A 23,608-nucleotide genomic window follows, 5' to 3' on the forward strand; every position below is an offset into this window, starting at 1 on the left:
TGCTACTAAGTCAGTGATTCATCTACGTTCGTGTCTTCCTCCTCTCTCTTTTGTTTATAACGTCACTCATCATTTGTTGCATGTAAAATGCATGCAAAGTTATGAGTATCAACTCTCTACAAGGATCCCATGTTGTGTCAAATGATTTCTCAGTATATTTTTGTAGTTTTTGTCCTGTTAAGACTGGTTAGAGTGACTTTTTTTTCACTGCACTCGTTTTTGCTTACGTTAATAAATCAATGCAGTCACATATACTCAAACCGACTGTGTATGAAAATGTCATCTTTCTCTGTCTCCTGTAGCACACATATTTCCAGCTTAGGAAAACGATGGCATTTGACTTGTTACTGTAATTAGAAAGAGAGCATATAACTTTCAACAGGTTTTATGTAGATATTCTACTTTTCTGTTTCCTGATAATGGGTTCCATTAAAGTTAATTAGCTCACTTTAGTCTTATATACTACTGGAAATAAGCCATATCTTTAAATAAACAAGAAAATGAGCACCATTAAGGCTTGCAGTTGCAAAGAGAACTGGAATATGTTGTAAAATCGGAACCCAATTGCCATCATATCAAGTTGAAATTACATAATAGTCCATGATGTATACTCCTTAGGCACAGGTGATAGCTTCAACAATGTGCATCTTTTATAGAATATTATTACATAATTATTTAAATTCAGTTTTGGAGCTTGCCCTATGATGTTTGAAGATAAAGTATGTTTTTCAATTGCATTTAAAGTATTATTTCATAGTAATTTTTTTAATGTTGATCATTTCTTTGGAGGGGCGCCTGGCTGTGTTCAGTTACTATTCTGTTATTCTGCAAACAGGAAATGTCAGGGACCAATCAAGGTCAGAGATTATTTAAATACATTCACTAGAAAAATGAATTTTGATGGATTTAAACACAATTTTAGGAACTTGACTTTTACTTATCTGTCAGTATTTTGCCAACTCTAGAATGTTGCCAAAATACTCCTTACTTTTTATTCTAGCCAGATATCATGTCAACATTTATTAATGAATTGATAAGAAAATAATACCATACGGTGTTAATGGAAACTGATAATAGTAATAAAGAAGAATGAAATAACTCTGAATTGCCTATCCTATCTGTATTTGGCATATTTCTATATTATCAAGTCCCTGGGGTATAGTTTATGTGTGTCATATAGTAATACTTTATCAGTAATGAAGTATATACATGGATTCCACTCCTATCTGCTGTCTAACTTTATATTGCAGATTAACATAATTATAGCTACAACATACAGATGATCATCTGAATGCAAAAACTTGTATCTTTAATTATGTTCGTAATGAGGTATTGACCTTTAAAAATAAATTTGCCTTTCCTTTAGTCACCTTTCTGATCTCTCCTTTTAATTTTCACTATGAATGGTGTTTTTCTTTAATTCATCACTAGGAGAATGTAATGTGATTAGGTTGACAATCTGGACTGGTAAAACATTTTAAAAGAAAAGACAGATTAAAAGTAGAGAACATTGTTGCAACCTTTGAATTTTCTTTCTCTTTATTATATTTCTCTCCTTTACATTTTCCTTCTTTTATCTACATCCTTCTTTTTCTCATCCTTCGGAGGCATTATCCTATGCAGTTTTTAGACTAGGTGACTTGAATCTGAATTTGGTCTTCTCTCATTAGTTGTAAGGCCTTAAGAAAACGTGTGAAACCTCTCAAGTTAGTCCTAAAGTAGTGAGTTACTGAAAGTCAGAGACTTGGCATTTGCTAGGTACTCAGTAAATTTTATACCATTCATTCTCTTCGTTTCTTTCTAGCATACACTGCAAGTCAAAATAGCCCATTATCTTTGTCATCAACACCATTCTTACCATAACTCACAAATATAATTTTTTTATCCAAGCTTTTATTTAAATGCCAGTTAGTTAACATACAGTGTAACATTAGCTTCAGGTGTAGAATTTAGTGACTTCACTTCCATTCAACACCCAGTGCTCATGACAATAAGGGCCCTCAATACCGATCACCCACTTAACCAATGCTCTGCCCACCTCCCCTCCAGTAACCCTCAGTTTGTTCTCTATTGTTAAGAGTCTGTTTCTTGGTTTACCTCTCTCTTTTTTTCCTTCTGTGTTCATTTGTTTTGTGTCTTAAATTCCACATATGAGTGAAATCATGGTATTTTTTCCCTCTATTTCACTTACCATAAGACTCTCTAGCTCCATCCACATCATTGCAAATGGCAGGATTTCCTTCTTTTTTATGTCATTCATTGACACAAATCAAAAGATTTCATTCTTTTTTCATTTATTTTACATATGTATGTATGTATGTAATTTTACATATATAGATACAGATATATGTATGTATGTATCCATTCACCTCTTCTTCTTCCTTTTTTTTTTTAGTATATGTGCTGCCAAAGCGAGCACTATTCACCTCTTCTTTATCCATTCATCAGTTGATGGACATTTGGACTCTTTCTACAATCTGGCTATTGTTGATAGCCTGGAGAAGGATGTGCTTCCAAGCTCATTCAGGTTATTTGCATAATTCATTTCCTTGTGGCCCTGCCTTCTTATTGGCTATTGACTTGGGGCTACCCCTAGGTCCTAAAGTCATTTTGCAACTTCTTGGCAGGCGGCACTGTCCATACACGGTTCTTACCATGGCTAATTGCTTCTTCAGGTCCAGCAAGAGAATCTCTCTTTCTAGTCTACTGAATGGAGTCATATGTAACACTCCAATCCAGGAAATGAAATTCCATCATCTTTGTCATATTCTATGTGTTAGGAGCCCGTCACCGGTCCTACCAGTACTGTAGGAGAGGAGATTTTACCAGTGTGTAAAGTCTTTGGAGTGTATCTCCTGTAACGAGGCAGCTAGAATTTTTGCTGGAGAATACAAAGAGGAAGCTGTACAAAGAGAGAGCTATTCAGAATGAGAGACTTGGAGAGCTACAGCCGGTTCTGCTGGTTACTGATCCGCACATGTATAGGAACAAGCTATTTGAGGCCCAGGAAAGAACAACCTGAAAGGAAAAGAGAATACAATTCCCAGACCTCAAACAGCGTCAGGAGTAGTTTAAGTTCCCAAGAGCCAAAGCGAAAAACCTTCCAGCAAATGGGGAGAGTACTCAGAAGGATATTGCCTCAGTAGAAGGGGAAAATTACTTTTGAATTAAAGATCTCTCTCCTACCCTTTAGCAAATCTTAAAAGCAAGCCTTGAAAAGATCAACTCCTTCCAAATTGTGCATCGGAATGAAGGCCAAAAGCTTTTAAAGAGTTACAAAAAAATCCTCAAGCTCCCAAAAGATAAAATTTGCAATATCTGGCATCCAATTAAAAAATTACCAAGCAAACAAAGAATCAGGAAAATGTAATATATAATGAGAAAAATGAATCAATGGAAACAGATTCAGAAAGACCCAATGTCCATTTCTAGTAAAAAAAGGTTAAGTAAATTGTGATATATTCATACGTTTGAATACCGGATTGCAATGGTTTTCAAATCTTTGTTCATGCCCTCTCTAAAATCCTTATGACACATTCAGGGGTTCTGCTCCATCAAAATTATTTCCATAGTAACATTAGGGCATGTTTTGCTTTTCTCATTGTGTTGACATTTGCAATGACTATGCAAATGGTGAGGAAAACTGCTGCCCTAACACAAAGCGTGGCAGGGACACCAAACTATAGTAGCACTCCTTATATTATTCATTGCCACACACTTGCAGAAGAAACATTTCAGTTAAAGATGTCTTCAAAAGAGCAGTTAAAAAATGTAATGTCATTAAACCTCATCCTTTGAGTACATGTGTTTTTAATAGTCTGGGGGAGGAAAGGGGAACGCATAAAGTATTTCTGCTAAATACTAAAATATACTGCAAATTGTGGATACTCAGAGTCAAGTATTTGGCACATGTATTCACATATTCTCTACAATGAAGTGAGCCTGTCACTTCAAGGAAAACAAGTTTTGGTCTTTGTTGGCAATGATACAATTTGAACCTGATAAGTTAGAATTTGGGGAAACTTGCATCCAATAGCAGGGGGGAGGGGGTTGACAGCTGTCTACTATTTAAAGACTTCTGCTGAGATTGATGGTGATATTGACAAATAGAGTTCTTGATGTTGTTTAATGAAATGTGTTGACATTTGGAAGATCTTTCTAACCGAATTTTCCAAATGACCAATGTGTGATGTTTCTAAATGATGCATGGGTAATAATGCGTTCAGAGGTGAAGATAGATCAATGGATTTTAAAGTAACAGGATAAACAGTTCATAGAAATGAGACTGGCATCCCACTGCAACTCAATCATGTTTTGAGTTTTATGCAGTTTTGAAAAGAATGTATACAATTATCTAACAAGCTACTAAAATTCTCCTGTTTTCCAATTACATACCTGTGTGAGACTGGATTTTCTTTATCTATTTCTACATTTTATGTATTTCTATATGCCTATTGGAGCAGATTAAATGAAAAAGCAGATATTAGAAGCCAATGATCTCCTCTTAAGCCAGACATTAAAGAGATGGCAAAATATATAAAACAATGCTATTCTTCTCAATAAATTTTTCAAAATATAATTAACATGAAATTATGTCATTTATATTGCCATGTAATGAGATTTTTATAATAAATTTATAAAAATTTTTGTAATAGGTAAATAGATATTTATAGAATGTCTCAGTTTTCATTTCTGATATGATAAATTTGGAATGTTTAACACACATAAACCAAAACTATCTGTGGTTCTCAATTTAAAAAAATATTTAATGTTTATTTATTTTTGAGACAATGCTAGAGACAGGGTGCAAACAGCAGAGGGGCAGACAGAGGGAGGCACATAATCTTATGTGGGCTCTAGGCTCTGAGCTGTCAGCCCAGAGCCCGACACGGGGCTTGAACTCACGAACCACGAGATCATGACCTGAGCCGAAGTTGGACACTTAACTGACTGAGCCACTTAGGCGCCCCTGTGGTTCTCAATTTTTTTAAGTGTAAAGGGGACATGCAAGCAATAAGTCTGATTAATTCTGTTATACAGAATAAATGAAAATAAATGGATACTGAATAAATAAAAATACATGAAATAAATAAATGAGCTATAACTACATACAACCTGCATGCATATTACAACTGCAGTGATTATAAAAGAAACAAGTGGCCCACAAATACAATATGTATGTTTCCATCATATACCAGGCAGATAGACTGTGGAATTTAGAAGTCAGTTATAGTGGCAAAATAAAAAAATAATTGCAAGGACATGTACTCACAAAATCAGTGCATTGGTTATCTCTGGGAAGAGAAGGGATAGGTGACTAGGCAGGAATCCAAATGGAAATCAGGCCATGTTCTATGAATAGACACTGGTCTATCACTTGCCCACTTTGTAATATTCCCAAAATTGTTCATATATATATTTTTTTAATGTTTATTTATTTTGAGAGAGAGGAGTGAACACACAAGAGAGGAGCAGAGACAGACAGAGAGAGAATCTCCAGCAGGCTCTGCACACCATCAGCACATAGCCTGCCTCGGGGCTCCATCTCACAAACTGTGAGATCATGAGTAGAAACTGAGCTGAAACCAAGAGTCGGATGCTTAACCACCCGTGCCACCCAGGCACCCCGATCTTATGCACTGTTCTGAAGTCATAACTCACAGTTAAAAGTGGGTTGAAATTGATCCTGGGAAATATTTAACACTAAAGAAAATAAATACGATACTACAAACATCAAGCAAAAAAAAATATTTTTAATTCTAACACTAAAGCACCAGCATAAATTTACAATTTGAATGATAAAACAGTTTTGTAATTCTTCACTGCCAAAATGTAAGCCTTCTTTTCTTTCTCCTTAAGTTTATTATCCACAGTAGATCATTTCAATAAAACTTGCCCACATCCTAAATACTCTTGTGTGGCCACAACCTAGCCATGGACAACCCCCAACTATTCAGTTTCTTATTCATCCATCTGGAAAGCCAAGAAATTCTGGAGAAATTACCAATGAAGCTGGTCAGATTTTGAATACTATAATATTCACCAACCTCAAAAGCAACTAGAAATCTCAACCATTTCATTATATTTGTACAGTTTGCAACCTCCTCTCACCTCCCACGAGAGAGCTATTTCAGAGTTTCCCTTAACCTCCACCTCCTCAAGCTTCCTATCCTCAACAGATGACATTTCTATTAATAGTTGTAGCAAAATAGAAGACACTGGAAAGGATCAAACTCATCTTCCAGATATCAAACAAGCTGTCTTCCTCCATCTGAATACATTATAGTCTTCTCTGTTAGACTAAGAATTTACCTCTCTTTCATTTAAGACTAACTTCTCCTAGACATAGTTTAGGGGGTCTCTGCTCTGTGTTTGTAGCAAGAATAGTTAAATAATAAATATAAAAATAAAATAATCTTGGACGTTGACACTTTGGAAATTTGTGTTCTCCACTACCCTTTGTTACATTGTGTCAATATTTTGAAATTTTCAATTGTAAACATCTATAATATATATGTTATATTTTTCAAGGTCGAGTATTTTCGGCCATCATGGAGCAAAAAACTCCCAAAGAGTGAAATCATTTGTAATTTTTTGTTGTTAAAATCTAGTGGTATGTAGGCAGCACACAATGATAAGGCAAAAATTGTTTGGAAATGTGTTGAGAAATTCCAGTATTTAAGATATTTCCACTGATGATCTATCTTAAATATGTAAATTATCATTATGCTTAAATGAAAAACAAAATAGTCAAGGAGACCTCTTATTTTTTTTCCTTTTTTAAGTTTTTATTTAAATTCCAGTCAGCATACAGTGTGTCGTTAGTTTCAGGTGTACAATTTAGTGATTCAATACTTACACATAACAACAACAAAAAGACCTTTTAAATAAAATGATTAGGTACCTCATCTTTACTGTATACTCTGCATATTAATTTTAATGTAATACAAAATACAAGATAACTATTTTCTTTATGGAAACATGAATATTGGTGAATCTAGGAGTGGGAGATAGATAATAAAAAATATTAGTAAGTGTTCAGAATAATGTTCAAGTTGTCACTCCTTTGAAATTGAAGCTAAGATTTTAATATATCTTTAGAGGGATGTTTTAACAAAGATACTATTAAATTTTCAAATATATAAACTATAAGAATGTATGACATTTTATTGCTTTATCTTATTACTTTAAATGATAAATTATTAAAACAAAACAGCTTTTTTATTTATAAGACAAAAAAGTTGAAATTATTTACTAACACTTATCTATTCATTCTCTACTGAGAATCCTGAGGCCAAAAAACAAAAAAAAAAACAAAAAAACCCCTTAAAATTGTCTTTATTTTCTTCTTTTCTGTTCAGGAATTTCAAACCCCAATATTTAAAAAAAAGGATTATTTCCTTTTGCTTTTACTGATAATATGTCCAACTGAGATTTCTTTTTATGGATAATCTTTACTAGCTAAAACAGCATTGATCTTTAAAGCCAAGCTGCAAAACATACTCCTGTGTGTTCTTCCTGTTGGGGGTGGGGTTGGGTAGCACTGGAAATCCCTTTCAGAGATCATCCATTTTAGGTATTTTTCTGTGTGGCATAAAGTCTGGTTCTAAACCCTTATTGATTACAATATAATTTATTTAACTTACCCATACACTCAAGTTTATTCATGTGCAGTTAACTAGCTTGTCACCCTGAAGTAGAAACATATTGTTTTAGGACTCAGGAATCAATATGAAAAAAAAATAATTATAGAAAATTACAAAGAAAATAACAACAGTCAATGTTGACCACTGTCAACTTCTTAGCATATTTGCTTTGAGTCTTTTCTTTCCCTTCCTTCTTCCCTTCCTCCTTTCCTTCCTTCCTTCCTTCCTTCCTCTCTCCCTCCCTCCCTCCCCCTTCCTTCCTTCCTCCTCTCTCTCTCTCTTCTTTTTTTTAAGAAAAAATTGATTGTGGTTTACTCTATTGAAAAATTGATGTGTTTATCTGTAAAAAATTCAAGCAGTATAGGTGATGCAAAGATGTGTTTTTAAAAATCACCCATACTTAAAGAACTTTTACTGTTTATAGAAAAAAAAAATATATATATATATAACTTTTACTGTTATAGAAAAAATAAGTGAATATGCTGTTTCTATAAACTTTTACTGTTTATAGAAAAAAATATATATATATAACTTTTACTGTTATAGAAAAAATAAGTGAATATGCTGTAATGAAAAGTGTACCACATTCTAGATACAATTTCAAAATACATTAAAATTATAAGTAACGGAAAACTAAGGTACAAGGATAATAATTGCAGAATTTTAATGATGATAAAAATATTCTTTAAAATATACCTCCAAGATTAGGAAACGAGATTCTGAAACACATTGAAAAGGTTGAAGTCATTCAGTTGTAAGAACTACCTATTTCATGAAGATATACAAATGACTAAGAAGTGTATGAAAAGATGCTCAATATTATTAATCATGAAAGAAATGAAAATCAAAACTATGAGATCCCACTTCATACCAACTACTACAACCATTTTTTGTAAAAAAGGAGACAGTAATACATAAGGGAAGAAATGGGAACTGTCATAAACCGCAGGTGGGAACGTAAAATAGTATAGCCACTATGGAAGAGTTTGGTGGTTCTTCTTCAAACGGCTAAACAGAATTATCATACGATTCAGCAATTCCACTCCTACATGTACATGCAAAATAACTGAAAACATGTTTTCAAGCAAATACTTGTACGTGGATCTTAGTAGCAGCATTACTCATATTTAATATATGAATATGTTTCATATATATGTGTGTGCTTGTGTGTGTGTATGTGTGTGTGTGTGTCAGTTCCAAGCTGGAAACAACCTAAATGTCCATCAATTAATAAACAGATGACTAAAATGTGTTATTTTCATATCATAGAATATTATTTGGCAAAAACAATGAATAAATTACTGTTCCATGCTACAACATGGATGGACCTTAAAAATGTGCTGAGTGAAAGAAGCCAGACACAAAACACCATATATCATATGATCACATTTATTTGAAATGTCTAGAATATGTTGTCTAGGCCTAGGGGGGTAGGGGAGGGGGGTGAGAATTGACTCTTAGTATGGGTTTTTTTTTGGGGGGTGTGATAACCATGTTCTAAAATTGGCTGTGGTGATATTTGCATATATACATATATATGTGTATAATGTTCAGTATTCTTTTTTTTAATTTTTATTTTTTATTGAACTGTAGTTAAGATACAATGTTATATTAGTTTTGAGCATATAACATAATGATTCAATAATTCTATACATTACTCAGTGCACACACCAGTAAGTGTAGTCACCATCTATCACCAAACAATGCTTTTACAATATTGTTGACTATATTCTCTATCCTGTACTTTTCATCTCTGTGACTATTTCATAACTGTAAATTTGTACCTTTTAATCCCCTTTATCTGTTTCATTCATTCCCCCTCCCCCCCCCACCCCTCTGACAACCATTAGGTCTCTGTATTTAAAAGCCTGTTTGTTTTGTTTCTTAAATTCCACATATAAGTGAAATAATATGGTATTTGGTTTTTTTCTGTCTTATTTTACTTAGCATAATACCCTGTAGGTCCATCTGTGTTCTTGCAAATGGCAAAATCTCATTCTTTTTTATGGCTGAGTAATATTCCATTGTGTGTGTGTGTGTGTGTGTGTGTGTGTGTGTGAGTGACATCTTTATCTATTCATCTATCAACAGACACTTGGTCTGCTTCCATATCTTGGCTATTGTAAATAATGCTAAATAAATATGGGGTGCATATATCTTTTCAAATCAGTGTTTTCACTGAATATTTTTATCAAAATTTTTAACAAATTTTCCTGAAATATGATGTGTGACTTAAGAGTGTAGTTTGGAGATTTTTGTCTCCTCTTTTTTTCAAAACAAAACTTATATATTAATTGTTATTAGTTGTTGAATATTAATTGTTGAATAACATGAGTTATCTTTATATTAGATCATTTTTATCCATCATCCATAGACATTAGCTTCTCTCCAGTTACTTCCATTACATCCTAATTTTAATCTATATTCAGAGTGATAATCTAGAGACATTCTTTATATGGATACTATGGTTTTTATTGGTTTCTATTATAGATTCTTATACTTGTTAATTGTGCAATAATCTTAGTTGGGTCTCCCTTTTTCATTTTTTTGTTTTTATGGGTTTTTAAAAAATGTTTATTTATTTATTTTTGAGAGAGAGAGAGAGAGACAGAGAGACAGAGAAAGAGTGTGAACAGGGGAGGGGCAGACAGAGAGGGAGGTAGAGAATCCCAAACTTACAGCACAGAGCCAGACATGAGGCTCAAACTTAAGTTGTGAGATCATGACCTGAACTGAAACCAAGAGTCAGACACTCAACTGACTGAGCCATCCAAGCGCCCCAGGTCTTCCTTTTTTTAACCTTTATTTGAGATGTGATTTTAATTTCCTTGATATACACACATATTTGTATTCTGTAAGGTCTATAGGATGAGCCAATGCTGGGAAAATTCTTCAGTTTCTTTAGAGATAATTTATTCAAATTCAGTACTTTGCCTTGTGGTATTTATAGTCTTGTATCTCATAGGTTTGCTGTATTACATTTGCATAGCTTCTTACATTCGTTTTTCTTTTATCTTGCTCATAATGAGTGGCTATGTTTGCAATTTCTTTGATATGGTGTAGGAGTGTTTCAGGTTCTTCCCATGACTTCTGAGAATGGTTTCTTTATCCTCAGAACATTATTTGTGTTTATTCACTTTTTTTTTTGTATCCTGACAAATTGATGAGGGTAAGGAATTTTGGAAGGTTCCACTGAGATTTGAAGCAACTCTGTTAGAATACCTGTTATAACCCTTGTAAATATCCTCTACTACTCTTCACTGTGCCATATTGGGAGAGATGTCCATCCCCATGTGGCAACTAACCCCTTCCTTCTGTTATCCTTCTAAATCAGTGTAAAATACTGCTTTTTCACTTATGTCTTTTTGCCATTATACCCTTTTCTCCCCAGAGTATAGCCATTCTACCTTTTTTTAGTTTGATAACTGCCCAGTTTTTCTATAGAATGTGTGTTATTGTCTGTGGTTTTTACCCTAGGGAGTAAAGTGACTTGTCAGTCCATCAGGAGGCTAGCTGGGCTGACCTTTCCTTTAGAATCTATCATTTTCTTTTGAATTGTTTTTGTTATCATACGTTTTTCTAACTTATGGTATTAGGTTATCTCTTCCATTTACTTGGTTTCTGTAAGTGAATAATTTTTGTAGGATTTTACTTTTTTCGCTCCTTTTGGGGGAAATTCCATGGAAATTTTCCTGATGGCCTTTTGATCACAACTTAACCGAACATCAACCTACGGTATGTCATTTAAAGCATTTTATTGGTTTGACCTGCACTGCAAACCTAATGTGTAATGCTTGCAAAGTAAATCCTTATTTAATGATTGAATAATTTATGTATAAATGATTAGTTCTTAATGAATTTCATAACAATGTTATATGTTTGTATTTAACTTTTAGTTTTTCAAAGTGCCTTCACATGATTCATTTATTTAATCATGATTAAAATCTTATACATTTGGTAAGGCAGACATTTTCTGCTCTTTATTTATGGGCAAACTGAGGCTCAGGAAATTGTTTAAAACAAGCAGCAACTAGTCAATAGTAGTTCAGAATTGAATATAGGGTTTCGAATGCTTAGCATATATATCAATCCACTTCAGTGAAATATTTTTGTTTCAAGTTTTTATTTATTTTCTAGTTAGTTAACGTACACTGTAAAAACTGGTTTCAGGAGTAAAATTTAGTGATTCATCGCTTACATACAACACCCAGTGCTCATCCTAACAAATGCCCTCCTTAATACCCATCACCTGTTTAGACCATCCCCCTCCCCACCTTTCCTCTGGCAACCCTATTCTCTTTAGTAATAGTCTCTAATGGTTTGCCTCCCTCTCTTCTGAGAGTTTTCCCCAGAATAACTCATCAAGAGTATTAAAATATTAACAGGTGAATTTTAACTGCTTGTTTGACAAAATTTTTGAATAGTAGTTTTTTTTAGCAAAAGAGTTAACAACAGAGCAAATGAAATGATATAAAAAATCCATGTCATGTATTTTCTTATTTATAATTAAATAATTATATATTTATATTAATAAAAATGTTTACCAGACTATAACAAAATGGAATTGTATTACTCATATCATAGCCATCTAAATTGTTTCTGTAAAATCTACCTTCATAATAAAATTTTTTATCATGAAAGTGCTGGTAAGTAAAGGAGTAATATATAGACACCACTGAAGACTCTAAGATGGTATCTTTTTTTTAAGTTTATTTATTTTGAGAGAGAGAGAGCGTGTGAGAGAATGTGAGTGTGGGGGAGGGGTAGAGAGAAAGGGATAGAGAGAATCCCAAGCAGGTTCCACATCACCAGCACAAAGCCAACATGGGTCCCCATGTGAATCTTCACATAGGCTCCACACGGGGCTCGAACCCATGAACCGTGAGATCATGACCTGAGTCTCAGTCAGATGCTCAACTGACAGAGTCACTCAGATGTCCCAAGGATCTAGATTCTTAACAGGCCTTGAGACCTCACTGACAATTTGTGAACAGAGAGCTAATGCATATATACATATGTGGGCAGATCAGTTTTAGAAAGGCAGTTCTGGAACCCTTAAAAAGAAGGACTTGAGTGAAACAGAACTGAAGGACCAGTTAAGAGGACATCAGTCTAGGCAAGTGATAATACTGCCTTGGACTATAATGTCAGGGTTTAAAAAAGGCAGATAGTAAGTACAAATATTTAGAAAGCAAAATAAGCTGAATTTGTTGAGCAATTCATGTGGGATGTGAACAGAAAGGCCTCAAGAATATCTATGAAGTTTTTATTTGTGATATGGGTGTATGATGATACCTTTAGCCAAGAAAGAAAATATTGGAGAAATGTCAGCTGTGAGGGGAAAGATTTAAAGTTACTTTGAACATTTTGAGCTTAAAACCTCTTTTAGAAATAGAAAAATGATTCACGTTTTCAAGTTGAAATTCGTAATTTATAATTCCTTAATAAATAAATCATAAATGCTTTCTTTTACATCTAGTTTCACAAAAAATATTGTCATCATTAGAATTTCTCCTATAGGCACTGTCATTACTGCTACGTTTAATATGCTCTTATAATGCTCTGTGGATATTCTACTTTAACCAATTTTCCTTTAAACAAAAGTGAATTGAAGTAGGTGTGATGTTTAAGAATAGAAAAATAAAAGCAAATCACCTTAGTAGGTGCTTAACTTTTATGTCAAATTTTGTTTAGAAAAGAGAATATTGACCACTTCTATTTTATTGGGCATTGCTAAGAATATACAAAAATAGTAAGTGCTATTGGAAGCATTCAGCTAGTAATAACAACTGCTACTTCTGATTTAATAATCTCAGAGAGAGAGAAATAAAGTCATTATGTAATGATAAAGTGTTCTGTTGTTTAAGAGGATATAGTAACTGTAAACGCATATGCACCTAATGGTAGAACACCTAAATACATAAAGGAAACATCAACAGATCTAAAGGGGAAAATAGACAGCAATACAATAGTAGCAGGGGATTTCAATACCCCATTTTCAACAATGGGTAGATCATCCAGACAGAAAATCAATAAGGAAACATTGGACTTACACTGCATGTTAGTCAGATGGACCTAACAGACATATACAGAACAACCTATTCAACAGCAGCAGAATACACATTCTCAAGTACACATGGAACATTGTTCAGGATAGATCATGTTAGGCTACACAAAACTACTCAAACAATTTGAGAATATTGAAATCTTATCAAGCATCTTTTATGACCAGTGTGGTATGAAACCAGAAATCAATGCAAACTTGAAAATTCATAAATATATGGAAATTAAACAACATGCTCGTAAACAACCAGTGGGTCAAAGAAGAAATCAAAAGAGAAATCATGAAATATTTTGAGGCAGATAAAAATGGAAATACAACATACCAAAACTTACGAGATGCCACAAAAGCAGTTCTAAAAGTTCATATAGTGATATGTGCCTATGTTAGGAAAAAAGAAAGATATCAAATAAATAACCTATCTTGAAACTTTAACCTTAGATGAACTAGAAAGAATAAACTAAGCCCAAAGTTAGCAGAAGGAAAGAAAAAATAAATATCAACAGAAACAATTGAAATAAATGCTAAAAAGAAAATAGAAGAGACCAATGAAACTAATAAATGGTTTTATGAAAAGAAAAACAAAACTGACAAATCTTTACCTAGACTCACCAAGAGAAAAAGAAGATTCAAATAGATAAATCAGAAATGAAAGAGGATACATTACAAATGATACCACAGAAATACAAAAGATGATAAGAAACTACAATGAAAATTATACACCAACAAATTTGACAACTTGGAAGAATTGGATACATTTCTAGAAACACACAACCTACCAAGACTGAATCATGACAAAGGAGAAAATCTGAACAGACCAATTACTAATAAGGAGCTTAAATCAGTAATCAAAAACCTCCCCAAAAGAAAAGTTCAGGACCACATGGCTTTACTGGTAAATTCTACCAAACATTTAAAGAAAAAATAATAGCATTTTTTCCCAAAATTCTTCCAAACAAAAGAAGAGTGGGGAAGACTTCCAAACTCATTTTACAAGACCAATATTACCCTACTACCAAAGCCACCAAAGGATGCTACAAGAAAAGAAAATTATAAGCCAATATCCTTGGTGAATATAGATGCCAAAATCCTCAATAAAATATTAGGAAACCAAATTCATCAATACATTAAAAGGACCATAACCACGATAAAGTAGGCTTTTATGCCAAAAATGAAAGGATAGTTTAACAATGCAAATCAATAAATGTGATACAGAACATTTATAAAATGGAGGATATAGACTATATGATCATCTCAATATGAACACTCAGATGAACACTCAGATGTGTTTGAGAAAATTCAATATCCTTTCGTGACAAAAACTCTCAACAAATTATGTATAGATGGAACATATCTCAGTATAATAAAAGTCACATATGACAAGCCTATAGCAGGTATCATACTCAACAGTGAAAATCTGAAAGCTTTTCCTTTAAGATCAGGAACCAGACAAGAATGTCTATTCTCACAACTTTCCTCAACATAATACTGGAAGTTCTAGTGGGAGCAATTAGGCAAGAAAAGGAGATATATATATATATATATATATATATATATATGTGTGTATATATATATATATATATATATATATAGCATCCAAATCAGACAGGAAGAAGTAAAATTATCCTCGTTTGCCAATGATATGATATATTATACATAGAAAATCCTGAAGACTCTACCAGAAACTATTAGAACTAATAAATAGGAGCTGGTTATCGATAAAGAGGTTCAACTACACTGATGAATATAGCTGCTAGCTATTTGCCTCCCAAAAGACTCCAGTACTACTATTTTCATTTGTTTTTTTTTTTAATATAATTTATTGTCACATTGGCTAAAATACACTGTGTAAATTGTGCTCTTGGATTTGGGGTAGATTTCTGTGATTCATCACTTACATATCCACCCTCAGTTTTTTCTCTGTATTAAAGAATCTCTTATGGTCTGCCTCCCACCCTCTCCGTTTGTAACTGTTTTTTTTTTCCTTTCCTTCCCCCATGGTCTTCTGTTAGGTTTCTCAAGATCCACATATGAATGAAAACATATATCTGTCCTTCTCTGATTGACTTATTTCACTTATCATAATACATTTCGGTTCCATCCACATTGCTGCAAATGGCATGATTTCATTCTTCCTCATTGCCAAGTAGTATTCCATTGTATGTATAAACCACATGTTCTTTATCAATTCATCAGTTAATGGACACTTAGGCTCTATCCATAATTTGGCTATTGATGAAATCATTGCTATAAACATTGGGGTACATGTGCCTTCATAAATCAGCACTTCTGTATCCCTTGGATAAATTCGTAGTAGTGCTATTGCTGGGTGGTGGGGTAGTTCTATTTTTAATTTTTTGAGGAACCTCCACACTGTTTTCCAGAGTGGCTGCACCAGTTTGCATTCCCACCAACAGTGGAAGAGGGTTTCCATTTCTCCACATCCTCACCAGCATCTGTAGTTTCCTGAGTTGTTCATTTTAGTCACTCTGACTGGTGTGAGGTCACATCTCAGTGTTGTTTTGATATGTATTTCCCTGATGATGAGTGAGGTTGAGTATCTTTTCATGTGTCTTTTGGCCATCTGGATGTCTTCTTTGAAAAAGTGTCTGTTCACGTTCTGCCCATTTCTTTATGGGATTATTTGTTATTCAGGTATTGAGTTTGGTAAGTTCTTTTTTTTTTAATATCAAATTTATTGTCAAATTGGATTCCATACAACACCCAATGCTCATCCCAAAAGGTGCCCTCCTCAATACCCATCTCCCACCCTCCCCGCCCTCCCACCCCCATCTACCCTCAGTTTATTCTCAGTTTTTAAGAGTCTCTTATGCTTTGGCTCTCTCCCTCTCTAACCTCTTTTTTTTTTTCCTTCCCCTCCCCCATGGACTTCTGTTAAGTTTCTTAGGGTCCACATAAGAGTGAAAACATATGGTAGTGTCTTTCTCTATATGACTTATTTCACTTAGCATAACACTCTCCAGTCCCTTCCACGTTGCTACAAAACGCCATATTTCATTCTTTCTCATTGCCAAGTACTATCCCATTGTGTGTATAAACCACAATTTCTTTATCCATTCATCAGTTGATGGACATTTAGGCTCTTTCCATAATTTGTCTACTGTTGAGAGTGCTGCTATAAGCATTGGGGTACAAGTGCCCCTGTGCATCAGCATTCCTATATCCCTTAGGTAATTTCCTAGCAGTGCTATTGCTGGGTCATAGGGTAGGTCTATTTTTAATTTTTTGAGGAACCTCCACACTGTTTTCCCGAGTGGTTGCACCAATTTGCATTCCCACCAACAGTGCAAGAGGGTTCCCGTTTCTCCACATCCTCTCCAGCATCTATAGTCTCCTGATTTGTTCATTTTGGCCCCTCTGACTGGTGTGAGGTTCTATCTTGGTGTGGTTTTGATTTGTATTTCCTTGATTAGGAGTGACGTTGAACATCTTTTCATGTGCCTGTTGGCCATCTGGATGTCTTCTTTAGAGAAGTGTCTATTCATGTTTTCTGCCAATTTCTTCACTGGATTATTTGTGTTTTTTTGGGGTAGGGAGTTTGGTGAGCTCGTTATAGATTTTGGATACTAGCCCTTTGTCTGATATGTCATTTGCAAATATCTTTTCCCATTCCATTGGTTGCCATTTAGTTTTGTTGATTATTTCCTTTGCTGTGCAGAAGCTTTTTATCTGGATGAGGTCCCAATAGTTCATTTTTGCTTTTAATTCCCTTGCCTTTGGGGATGTGTCAAGTAAGAGATTGCTGTGGCTGAGATCAAAGAGGTCTTTTCCTGCTTTCTCCTCTAGTGTTTTGATGGTTTCCTGTCTCACATTCAGGTCCTTTATCCATTTTGAGTTTGTTTTTGTGAATGGTGTAAGAAAGTGGTCTAGTTTCATCCTTCTGCATGTTTCTGTCCAGTTCTCCCAGCACCATTTGTTAAAGAGACCGTCTTTTTTCCATTGCATGTTCTTTCCTGCTTTGTCAAAGATTAGTTGGCCATGCTTTTGTGAGTCTAGGTCTGGGGTTTCTATTCTATTCCATTGGTCTATGTGTCTGTTTTTGTGCCAATACCATGCTGTCTTGATGATGACAGCTTTGTAGTAGAGGCTAAAGTCTGGGATTGTGATGCCTCATGCTTTGGTCTTCTTCAAAATTACTTTGGCTATTTGGGGTCTTTTGTGGTTCCATACAAATTTTAGGGTTGCTTGTTCTAGCTTTGAGAAGAATGCTGGTGCAATTTCGAATGGGGTTGCATTGAATTTGTAGATAGTTTTGGGTGGTATTGACATTTTAACAATATTTATTCTTCCAAATCCATGAGCATGGAATGTTTTTCCATTTCTTTCTATCTTCTTCAATTTCCTTCATAAGCTTTCTATAGTTTTCAGCATACAGATCTTTTACATCTTTGGTTAGGCTTATTCCTAGGTATTTTACGCTTCTTGGTACAATTGTGAATGGGATCAGTTTCTTTATTTGTCTTTCTGTTGCTTCATTATTCGTGTATAAGAATGCAACTGATTTCTCTACATTGATTTTGTATCCTGTGACTTTGCTGAATTCATGTATCAGTTCTAGCAGATTTTGGTGGAGTCTATCGGGTTTTTCCATGTATAATATCATGTCATCTGCAAAAAGTGAAAGCTTGACCTCATCATTGCCAATTTTGATGCCTTTGATTTCCTTTTGTTGTCTAATTGATGATGCTAGCACTTCCAACACTATGTTAAACAACAGCGGTGAGAGTGGACATCCCTGTCGTGTTCCTGGTCTCAGGGAGAAAGCTCTCAGTTTTTCCCCATTGAGGATGATATTAGCTGTGGGCTTTTCATAAATGGCTTCTAGGATGTTTAAGTATGTTCCTTCTATCCCGAATTTCTCGAGGGTTTTTATTAAGAAATGATCCTGGGGGCGCCTGGGTGGCGCAGTTGGTTAAGCGTCCGACTTCAGCCAGGTCACGATCTCGCGGTCCGTGAGTTCGAGCCCCGCGTCAGGCTCTGGGCTGATGGCTCGGAGCCTGGAGCCTGTTTCCGATTCTGTGTCTCCCTCTCTCTCTGCCCCTCGCCTGTTCATGCTCTGTCTCTCTCTGTCCCAAAAATAAATAAACGTTGAAAAAAAAAATTAAAAAAAAAAAAAAAAGAAATGATCCTGAATTTTGTCAAATGCTTTTTCTTCATCGATTGACAGGATCATATGGTTCTTATCTTTTCTTTTATTAATGTGATGTATCACATTGATTGATTTGCGAATGTTGAACCAGCCCTGCAACCTGGGAATGAATCCCACTTGATCATGGAGAATAATTCTTTTTATAAGCTGTTGAATTTGATTCGCTAGTATCTTATTGAGAATTTTTGCATCCATATTCATCAGAGATTTTGGCCTGTAGTTCTCTTTTTTTGCTGGGTCTCTGTCTGGTTTAGGAATCAAAGTAATGCCGGCTTCATAGAATGAGTCTGGAAGTTTTCCTTCTCTTTCTATTTTTTGGAATAGCTTCAGAAGGGTAGGTATTATCTCTGCTTTAAATGTCTGGTAGAATTCCCCTGGGAAGCCATCTGGTCATGGACTCTTATTTTTTGGAGGATTTTTGATAACTTATTCAATTTCTTCACTGGTTATGGGTCTGTTTAAGCTTTCTATTTCCTCCTGATTGAGTTTTGGAAGTGTGTGGGTGTTTAGGAATTTGTCCATTTCTTCCAGGCTGTCCAGTTTGTTGGCTATACTATACTATACTATACTATACTATACTATACTATAATTTTTCATAGTATTCCCTGATAATTGCTTGTAAGTCTGAGGGATCGGTTGTAATAATTCCATTTTCATTCATGATTTTATCTATTTGGGTCATCTCCCTTTTCTTTTTGAGAAGCCTGGCTAGAGGTTTATCAATTTTGTTTATTTTTTTCAAAAAACCAACTCTTGGTTTTATTGATCTGCTCTACAGTTTTTTTTAGATTCTATATTGTTTATTTCTGCTCTGATCTTTATTATTTCTCTTCTTCTGCTGGCTTTGGGGTGTCTTTGCTGTTCTGCTTCTAGTTCTTTTAGGTGTGCTGTTAGGTTTTATATTTGGGATTTTTCTTGTTTCTTGAGATAGGCCTGGATTGCAATGTATTTTCCTCTCAGGACTGCCTTCGTTGCATCCCAAAGCATTTGGTTTGTTGTATTTTCATTTTCATTTGTTTCCATATATTTTTTAATTTCTTCTCTAATTGCCTGGTTGACCCATTCATTCTTTAGTAGGGTGTTCTTTAACCTCCATGCTTTTGGAGGTTTGCCAGAGTTTTTCTGTGGTTGATTTTAAGCTTCATAGCATTGTGGTCTGAAAGTATGCATGGTATGATTTCAATTCTTGTATACCTATGAAGGGCTTTTTTGTGACCCAGTATGTGGTCTATCTTGGAGAATGTTCCATGTGCACTCGAGAAGAAAGTATATTCTGTTGCTTTGGGATGCAGAGTTCTAAATATATCTGTTAAGTTCATCTGATCCAATGTATCATTTGGGGCCCTTGTTTCTTTATTGACTGTGTGTCTAGATGATCTATCCATTGCTGTAAGTGGAGTATTAAAGTCCCCTGCAACCCACATTCTTATCAATAAGGTTGCTTATGTTTGTGATTGTTTTATATATTTCGGGGCTCCCATATTTGGCACCTAGACATTTATAATTGTTAGCTCTTCCTGATGGATAGACCCTGTAACTATTATATAATGCCCTTCTTCATCTCTTGGTACAGCTTTTACTTTAAAGTCTAGTTTGTCTGATATAAGTATGGCTACTCCAGCTTTCTTTTGACTTCCAGTAGCATGATAGATAGTTCTCCACCCCCTCACTTTCAATCTGAAGGTGTCCTCAGGTCTAAAATGAGTCTCTTTTAGACAGCAAATAGATGGGTCTTGTTTTTTTTAATCCATTCTGATACCCTATGTCTTTTAGTTGGAGCATTTAGTCCATTTACATTCAGTGTTATTATAGAAAACAATGGGTTTAGAGTCATTGTGATGTCTGTAGGTTTCATGCTTGTAGCGATGTCTCTGGTACTTTGTCTCACAGGATCCCCCTTAGGATCTCTTGTAGGGCTGGTTTAGTGGTGACAAATTCCTTCAGGTTTTGTTTGTTTGGGAAGACCTTTATCTCTCCTTCTATTCTAAATGACAGACTTGCTGGATAAAGGATTCTTGGTTGCATGTTTTTTCTGTTCATCACATTGAAGATTTCCTGCCATTCCTTTCTGGCCTGCCAAGTTTCAGTAGAGAGATCCATCACTAGTTTTATCGGTCTCCCTTTATATGTTAGAGCATGTTTATCCCTACCTGCTTTCAGAATTTTCTCTTTACCCTTGTATTTTGCCAGTTTCATCTGAAGGGAGTTCTCTGTGCCTCTTGGATTTCAATGCCTTTTTCCTTCCCCAGATCAGGGAAGTTCTCAGCTATTTTTTCAAGTACACCTTCAGCACCTTTCCCTCTCTCTTCCTCCCCTGAAATCCCAATTATGTGTATATTTTTGCGTTTAATTGTGTCACTAAGTTCTCTAATTCTCCCCTCATACTTCTGGATTTTTTTCTCTCTCTTTTTCTCACCTTCCTCTTTTTCCATAATTTTATCTTCTAATTCACCTTTTCTCTCCTCTACCTCTTCAATCTGAGCTGTGGCCGCCTCCATTTTATTTTGCAGCTCATTTATAGTATTTTTAGCTCCTCCTGATTGTTTCTTAGTCCCTTGATCTCTGTAGTAATAGATTCTCTGCTGCCCTCTATACTTTATCAAGCCCAGCAATTAATTTTATAAATATTATTTTAAATTCATTTTCTGTTACATTGCTTAAATCGTTTTTGATCAGTTCGTTAGCTGGCGCTACTTCCTGAAGTTTCTTTGAGGAGGATTCTTCCGTTTCATCATTTTGGATAGTCCCTAGAGTGGCGCAGAACTGCAGGGCTCTTCCCCTGTGCTGTCTGGATTAACTTGCATTGATGGGTGGGGCCACAGTCAGACCTGATGTCTGCCCCCAGCCCACTGCTGGGGCCACAGTCAGACTGGTGTGTCCCTTCTCTTCCCCTCTCCTAGGGGCAGGACTCACTGTGGAGTGGTGTGCCCCCTGTCTGGACTACTTGCACACTGCCAGGCTTGTGGTGCTGCTTCAATGGGATCTGGCGTATTAGCTGGGGTGGATCCGCAAGGTGCACATGGCGGGAGGGGCAGACTCAGCTCACTTTGCCTTTGGTGATCCACTTCGGAAGGGGTACTGTGGCACTGGGAGGGAGGCAGACCCCTCGGAGGGATGGATCCACGGAAGCACAGCGTTGGGTGTTTGCCTGGTGCAAGCAAGTTCCAGAACGGGAACTGGTTCCCTTTGGGATTTTCGCTGGGGGATGGGCGAGGGAGATGGCGCTGGCGAGTGCCTTTGTTCCCCACCAACCTGAGTTTTGTCCTCCAGGGCTCAACAACTCTCCCTCCCGTTGTCCTTCAGCCCTCCCACTTTCTGAGCAGAGCTGTTGACTTATAACATTCCAGATATTAAATCCCGCTGGCTGCCAGAACACACTCCATCTGGCCCCTCCACTTTTGCAAGCCAGAGTCTGGGTATCTCCCTTGCAGGGCGGGCTGCCCCTCCACCGCCCCGGCTCCCTCCCGCCAGTCCGTGTAGTGTGCACCGCCCCTCCGCCCTTCCTATCCTCTTCCATGGGCCTCTAGTCTATGCTTGGCTCTGGAGAACCCATTCTGTTATTCTTCTGGCAGTTTGCTGTGTTATTTAGGCAGATGTGGGTGGAATCTAAGTGGTCAGCAGGACGTGGCGAGCCCAGCATCCACCTACGCCGCCATCTTCCTCTGTCTTGAGTTTGGTAAGTTCTCTACCACTATTTTCATTTGTAATGAAACTCAGAAATTTAAAAAGCTGAGCACTTTATATCATTGTTGCTGTTACTTGAAAATATAATTTGCTAGAACACAAAAAGACCAAAATGAAAGGTTTTTTTTTCTTTCCATGCTTAAAAGTGTAGCAGCTGCCTAGTTATTTTAGAACACTACTCTGATGTGTATAAAGTGATTGACTTTCTAGCTTGCCTTGTCCAGAGAATATTAAAACCCTAGGTTGAAGTTTAGCCATCTTACTTGGCTTTTTATTATTAATATGATATACTAAGGTAGATCCTTTTGAGAAGACAACTAGGTATTATGTATAAAATGTAATATTGGCAATATTGATAGGTTAATAAAGATAATTGAGGGACACCTGGGTGGCTCAGTCATTTAAGGGTACGACTTTGGCTCAGGTCATGATCGTGTGGTTTGTGGGTTCAAGCCCCACATTGGGCTCTGTGTTGACAGCTCAGAGCCTGGAGCCTGCTTCAGATTCTGTGTCTCCCTCTCTCTCTTTCCCTCCTCTGCCCATGCTCTGTCTCTCTCTCTCTCTCTTTCTCAAAAATAAGTAAACATTAAAAAATATATAATTGAATCCATTAGTGGTCATGTATATGTTAATGACTGAATTAAATTACATGAGAGAAATAAATTCTTTTTGATTACTGGTCTTAAATAAAGAACTAATGAATTTAGTAAACAATACAAAATCACTATATAAAATCATTTGTGTTTCTATATATTAATGGTGAATTTTTGGAAAGAGAAATTAAGAAAACAATCCCATTTACAGTAGCATCAAAAGCAGTAAAAAACTTAGAAATAAATTTAACTGAGGAGGTGAAAGATCCATACACTTAAAACTATAAGACATAGAAAGAAATTGAAGATACAAGTAAATGGAAATGTGTTCCATGTTTATGGATTCAAAAATTAATATCATGAAGTTGTTCATACTACTCAAAGTAATCTAGAAACTTAATAAAATCCATATAAAAATTCCAATAGTATTTTTCACAGCAGTGAAACAAACAAT

This window comes from Prionailurus bengalensis, chromosome A1, assembly GCF_016509475.1.
Source record: "Prionailurus bengalensis isolate Pbe53 chromosome A1, Fcat_Pben_1.1_paternal_pri, whole genome shotgun sequence".
Lineage (NCBI taxonomy): Eukaryota > Metazoa > Chordata > Mammalia > Carnivora > Felidae > Prionailurus > Prionailurus bengalensis.